The sequence below is a fragment of the Ochotona curzoniae genome, unplaced genomic scaffold (genome assembly GCF_017591425.1).
Source record: "Ochotona curzoniae isolate NIBS_2020 unplaced genomic scaffold, NIBS_Ocur_1.0 contig_4895, whole genome shotgun sequence".
Taxonomy (NCBI): domain Eukaryota; kingdom Metazoa; phylum Chordata; class Mammalia; order Lagomorpha; family Ochotonidae; genus Ochotona; species Ochotona curzoniae.
Window position 1 is genome coordinate 3,219,877 of NW_024466413.1, and position 6,887 is coordinate 3,226,763.

Consider the following 6,887-nt stretch of genomic DNA (forward strand, 5'->3'; position numbering starts at 1 on the left):
GCTGAAAATGCTTTGGGGAAAAAGAGACATTTACTAAGTTAGTAAAATGTTTGTGGATTCATACTTTATTGAGCATTTTTCAATCAAAAATGGATATTCAGTTTTGCCTGATGCCTCTTCAGTATCTATGAAGATTATCATAAGACTGCTTTCCTTGGATATATAAACACAATGATTTAGACATATTGCATTATAAGGGAACACTCCTGAATTATTCAAATAAACACCACATACTCATGCTGAGCTTTCCTTAATACGATATTGACTTGTTTGTTAATATTTTATTTAGCATTGTGTAGTGTCACCATAAATGATGTTTTCCATAGTTTCATTTCTGTGCAATTTTTAATGCTTTGGAGCCAATGCTGTTTTCATGATAAAAACAGATTTGGAAGTCTTTCTTCCTTACCAGCGCCCTGGAGATATCTGAATAGCACTGGAACCAGCTGATCTTTCAATTTTTTAAAAAGTCTCCAGTGAGACCTCCTACATTTTTAAATTTGTGGAGCAGCTTCTCTTCCCAAAACTTTTTCTCTGTCTTCTACATAATTTTTCTGCTTTGGCTTTCTTCTTTTTCATATCAATTTCTAGAATGTGTGTTTCTCTGGCAAAGGAGCATATTTCCCAAGTTTTGCAGTGTATTCACACAAAAATTGGTGACATATTCAACTATCACTCTAATTTCTCCTCATTCTCTTGTTGCACTTACTCCTTTTGACCTGGCGCTGGGTATGCATTGAGACACACTGGGCTAAGCTCTGCCTGCAAAGCTGGCATGCCACATGGGCCAGCTGCTCCACTTCCAATCTAGCAGAAGATGGCACAAGCCCTTGGGCCCCTTTCCTCATCTAGGAGATGCAGATGAAGCTTCTGGCTCCTGGCCTTCAATCCGGCCCAGTCCAAGTTGTTCTTCACATTTAAAAAATGAAGCAGCAGATGGAAGATAGACCCTCTCTCCCTCCCTCTCTCTGTAACTCTACCTTTCAAATAAGTATTTAATATGTGGTAATTTTACTTAAGATCACCACAGTTGCTGTTGTTGTTATTCCTTTCTAAATTCTTGCTTTAAATATATACTTATTTAATACACATTTTATAGTATATAAATAAGCATTTATAGTATATATATTTGTAACATAAATAAATATAGTTACATATTTATAATGTAGATAGATAGATTACTTATTTGGAAGACAGGGCAACAGAGAGGGAACCCAAGAGGGCAAGAGATGTTCGTGCCACTGCTGGTCACTTCTCAAGAGCCTGCAGGCATCGGGACAGGCCACACCAACACCAGGGGCCCAGCCCTCCATCCAGATTGCCCAAGCATGTGGACCCCACACACTGCCTCCAAGCCCGCATTCGTGGGGAGCTGCATCAGCAGCACTACAGCAGAACTTGAGCATGCTGATTTTCAATGCAGCTATCCAAGCAGTAGCTTAACCCACTAGGTCATAATACTCACTCCTAAATCCCTGTTTTTGATGATAAATTTTTAATATTCTTATTCTTCCTTATTTGTTGAGGTAAACATTGAAGACCAAGAATTTTCTTCTGAATCACTTTTCACTGTGCTCATGAAGACACAGCCTTGTCTGTCCTATTACTTTCTCAGATAAATTACCTTTCCCAAAAGGGAAATTGGGCTCATCAAGCTCTCTGCTAATGTGACTAGGAAGGCAGAAGATGGGCCAAGTACTTGGGCTCTGGCACCCGAATGGAAGATATGGAGAGAGCCCGTTTCCTGACTTCATTAGAGAGATAATCAGCACGTGAAGATCTCTTTTGCTGTGTCTCTCTCTGTTATTCTGCAGGCCAAATATACAAACTACAGTTTTTTTTTTAAGGGAATAATCAGGTTATATAATTAAGCAGCACATTAAAAGCCAGTACCAGTTTTAAAAAGCATCTACATTTTTTTGTGCTGTGTGCCTTAATTGCAGATTAACTGCATATATTTTCAGAATTATGGATCATATCAAACTTCTAATTGGTACAAAGAAATATCTTAGTAAAAGCCACAGATGAATAAATGAATACTCTCTAAGATATTAAAAAGACTTGTTACTGAATCACAATAGAAACTAAAACTCAGATGACCAAAATTTTTAGAGAACAAAACGTACAGAAATGTAAAAATCATGATGCCAGCTGAAGACAGAACAAAGATTGTGAGGACCAGGCCATCCTGAAACCAAAAAGGCAGATGAAAGCAAGACCAACTTAAAACACATTGTGTGCCCTGAGCAGAAACAGCTCACAAGTCAACAGCAACTTCTCTTCACAGAATTCACTTGCAGATGCTCTGCCATTACATGTGATGGACCATTAGAATGCACAATATTTTCACCGAAACATTCTACTACAAATAATTCTCTTTCTGCTGTCATGATCATTGTAATATAAACAAAGAATCCAACATACCAGCGGCAGAAAATGTGCTTTTGAAACAGCTGCTTAAAAAAAATTAATGACCAAAATGCTGGGATGATGTTGGCCTGTCCAAAGATGAGCTGATTTTGTGCTGCAGCCTTGTACATTAAGCAGCGTAGCCACAGCAAATGAGCCAGATACAGTCATTGCTTCATTACTGTAGCCTGGGTTGGATGAAATAGACACTAATCTGTGATAAACAGTGTGTCTACTAGCCTAACAGAAAATTCTGAGAAATGCCACTTTTTTTGTTGTCGTTTTACCCATGGACACCTATCTCTATATGACTTTCTTCTATGTGAAATTACATTTGGACTTCTATACCTGCCCTTGCCTGTCATTCCTGGCCCATCCTACAAAAACCACTTCCACTGTAGAGAAAAGGGGATTCTGCATTCCCTCCAACGACATTTTAAAGAACTGCATGCAGTATGTGAAGTAGACCTACCGTCCCCTCAGTTCTGCTGAAGTAAAAATGTCCCCACAGCACAGGAATTGCTGGCAACTTCAGTATAATGCCACAAGAAAGACTTTCTTTTCAAGTTTTGGTTGTAAATGCGTCATTTCACAGACACACACTAATTCGGACTTTCAAGATTCGAAGGCTGGGGCCCGGCGCAGTGGCGCAAGTGATTAAGGTCCTCGCCTTGCACACCCAGGATCCCATATGGGTGTCGGTTCTATCCCGGCAGCCCCACTTCCCTTCCAGCTCCCTGCCTGTGGCCCGGGAAAGCAGTCCAGGACGGCCCAAAGCTTTGGGACCTTGCACCCACGTGGGAGACCTGGAAAAGGCTCCTGGCTTCTGATCAGCATAGCATCGGCCGTTGGGCTCACTTGGGGAGTGAATCATTGGACGGAAGATCCTCCTCTCTGTCTCTCCTCTCTGTATATCCGCCTTTCCAATAAAAAAATAATAAAAATAAATCTTAAAAAAAAAAGATTCGAAGGCTGATTGAAATGCACTGGCGATTAAAAAGCCAATCCACACTTCACCATTTGCATCTCAGGGATATTGCCACACACTTTTGAGAAATTAGAGACATAACAGAAGCAAAGTCTACAAAGAATGTATTCAAAAGTCTGATAATGCTTCAATGCATCACTTAAACTATAATTTGAAAAAGCATTCTGAAATGTTTCCATAAAACAAATATGAAATTTCAAGCTCCTGAATTGGATGTTTATGATCAGTATTTCCTTTTAACATGTTTAAATTTATATATTAAAGAGATGAGAGGAAATGCAATTAAAAGTTAATGGAAATGAAATTAAAACATGGAGGGGAAACAGCAGAAATTTTCCTGACTTGCAGAAGCAAATTATAACAGAAACAATGTTCAGAGCACACAAAATGTGGTAAATCATCATCAGGCAGAGTGGGCATCCTTGCGGAGCTCACACGGAGGCTCAGGGATGGTCAGATAGGTCCACCTGTGCAAAGGAGAGCATCTGGTAACAGGGAAGGGAGTCGGGATGCTAGCCACCCTAAAACAAGCTGCAAATATCAACTACAGGCTTGTGAAAAAAGAATTCAAAAGACATGATTGACAAGTTGTCAGATGTCAGTCATTCAAAGATGATTTATTATTTAGTCCCTCCAAGAAAACCTCAAACGCCCTGAAATTGTAGAGCTCATGTATGAAACGCATTTGATACTATTTCCCTAAACATAATAACAATCCTAAATATTTGCATGACAGAAGCCACAACATCTGGGACATTGAAAATAACTTCTCCGAGGTTTCTGTAAAAGCCTTCAAATCTACCAGGCTAGGAGAGAAGTTAAATGAGCTTGTTCTCTCATACAAATTCATAAAATTAATGTCACGTGAAAAGGTAGGACTGTAGCAGGGAGGGACAGTGGAAAAAAGTATGATTATCTTCTAGGACTGTAACTATAAACTACATGAAATCTGTTCTTGCAATACTAACTTTTAAAAAGACTCTACTCAAAGTCTTAGGGAAAACATTCCACAGAGGTGTGCTTGCAGGTCAATTCCAGAATTAGAATACTTTTCCAGAACTTTCTAGGTTTTTCAGGTTGCACAGATTTTAAGCCTTTGCAAGAGTGCCTGAAAAAGTTCAAGGAAAACAGGAGCCGTTAAGATAGCACTTGCGTTGCCTGAGTCATATATGCCAGTGACGGGTGCAAGTCCTGGCTACTCTGTGGTACTCCACTTCAGATCCAGCTTCCTGCTAATTTACATTCTAGAGGATGAGAGGATGACAATGGCCCAAGCTCTTGAGTCCCTGCCATCTACATGAAATTCCAGGCTTCTGGGCCCGGTAGGGTGGCCTAGCAGCTGAAGTCCTAGCCTTGAACACGCCCCGAGATCACATATGGGTGCTGGTTCTAGCCCCAATGGCCCCACTTCCCATCCAGCTCCCTGCGTGTGGCCTGGGAGGGTAGTTGAGGTCGGCCCAAACCTTGGAACCCTGTGCCCTCTCTTGGGAGACCTGAAGGAAATTCCTGGCTCCTGGCTTTGGATCAGCACAGCACCAGCTGTTGTGGTCCCTTGGGGAGTGAATCATCAAACAAAAGACCTTCCTCTCTGTCTCTCCTCCTTTCTGTATGTCTGACTTTGCAATAAAAATAAAATAAATATTTAAAAAAGAAAAAGAAGAAAAGAAAGAAATTATAGGCTCCTGGCTTCTACCAGGCCCAGTCATGGCTCATGCACCAGGATCCCACGTGGTTTCCAGTTCTAATCCCAGCAGCCCCACTTCCCATCCAGCTCCCTGCCTATGGCCTAGAAATGCAGGCAAGGATGGCCCAAAGCTTTCGGACCCCACATCCACGTGGGAGACCCAGAAGAGCTCCTGGCTCCTGGCTTTGGATCAGCTCAGCTTGAGCCGTTGCGTTCACTTGGGGAGTGAACTATGGGACAGAAGACCTTCCTCTCGGTCTCCCCTCCTCTTTGTATATCTGCCTTTCCAATAAAAATAAATCTTTTAAAAAAATTTTAAAAAGAAATGTGTATTTTAGTATAAAAAATACACTGCCTGGTGTGGTAACCTAGCAGGTCTTCTAGCATGGTAGAATTGAAAACTTTTACTGAAGCCTCACTTTGCATCATCACGATTCCATATGGGTGCTGGCTCTAATCTCAGAGGCCCCGCTTTCCATCCAGTTCCATGCTTGCAGCCTGGGAATGCTGTCGAGGACAGCCCAAAGCCTTGGGAACCTGCCCACACATTGGAGACCCGGAAAAGGCTCCGGCTCCTGGCTTCAGATCAGCGTGGCTTTGGCTGTTGCAGCCACTTGGGGAGTGAATCAGCCAGAGAAGCTCTTCCTTTCTGTTTCTCCTCCTCTCTGTAAATCTGACTTTCCAATAACAAAAAAACCCAAAAAATAAATATTTAAAAATCCATGCATACAGCAGAGGCACATCTTCAAAAGTTCCAGAAAACAAAACTAGGAAAAAAAACTTACAAACTTCAAAAATGTTGTGCCAAAATGAATCTCTTTAATATCAGCTTTCATAAATTTTTTAAGTATCTGCATACAATTCACTTCTTTTCTTATTCCAAATAAATGTTCTTGTTTTCACTAACTTCCTGTTTGTAATCTTGTACTTTTTCTTAAGGATAGCCCTCAAAGTTGGACAATCTTCAGACCCCACCAATCCTGTGCAGGATGACGAAAGCCTCGCCAGCTCCGATGCCCCGTCCACAATGACGGCCTGAAATCCAGTCCAGTGCTCAGCACGCTCGCCCTGCTGCTCCTCTTTCTTTGCCCTGGGAACTGTTCACATTCAAAGAGGGCAGCTCCAGAGAGGCAGACACAGACTCAGTTCTGGGTCCTCACTGCCTAGAGGACCCAAGGGTACATATTAGACATTTAATACATCTTTGTACATAGAGAAGATCTAAGCAGGCCTTGACTCACACAGCTATACTGTACTTTACTCGCACCTGAAAACCCAGATGGGGCAGTGGGAAGGTTCCTGAGGTTCCTGGGCTCAGACCTGGTTCCAATATTTACCAGCGGAATCCCCTGGACCACATCAATGGTGTTTTGACATTTATCTTTCCTCACTGGGAAAATGGAAAGCAGCCACAACACCCACCTCATGTGTTCACATGCAATGTCTCAGCCAAAAAAAAAGCTAACGGGTCACCAACTAAACCCAGCAATGCCAAGGTGGTAGCACAGTACCTTTGTGGGACAAAGCATTTCAAAGAGGGAGGGACCCCACATCGCAAGTGTGCAAGACAATTGTGTGGAGTCACTGAGTGCTCCAGAAACAGGAGCCTTCTTTAGCATCTCATTCTATGTCTGCTGGGAGTTCTACTCAGACTGTCCATAACCCAGGTTCCCACATAAGGCCCTTAAGAAGCACAACCAAGTCCAGACCAATTTCTGGTTCCTGTTTGGAAATAAGCGCTTACTACAACAGCTGACTTCTACTGCAAAGGTCACATTTCAGTTGTATTCACTTTTTGCAGATTTG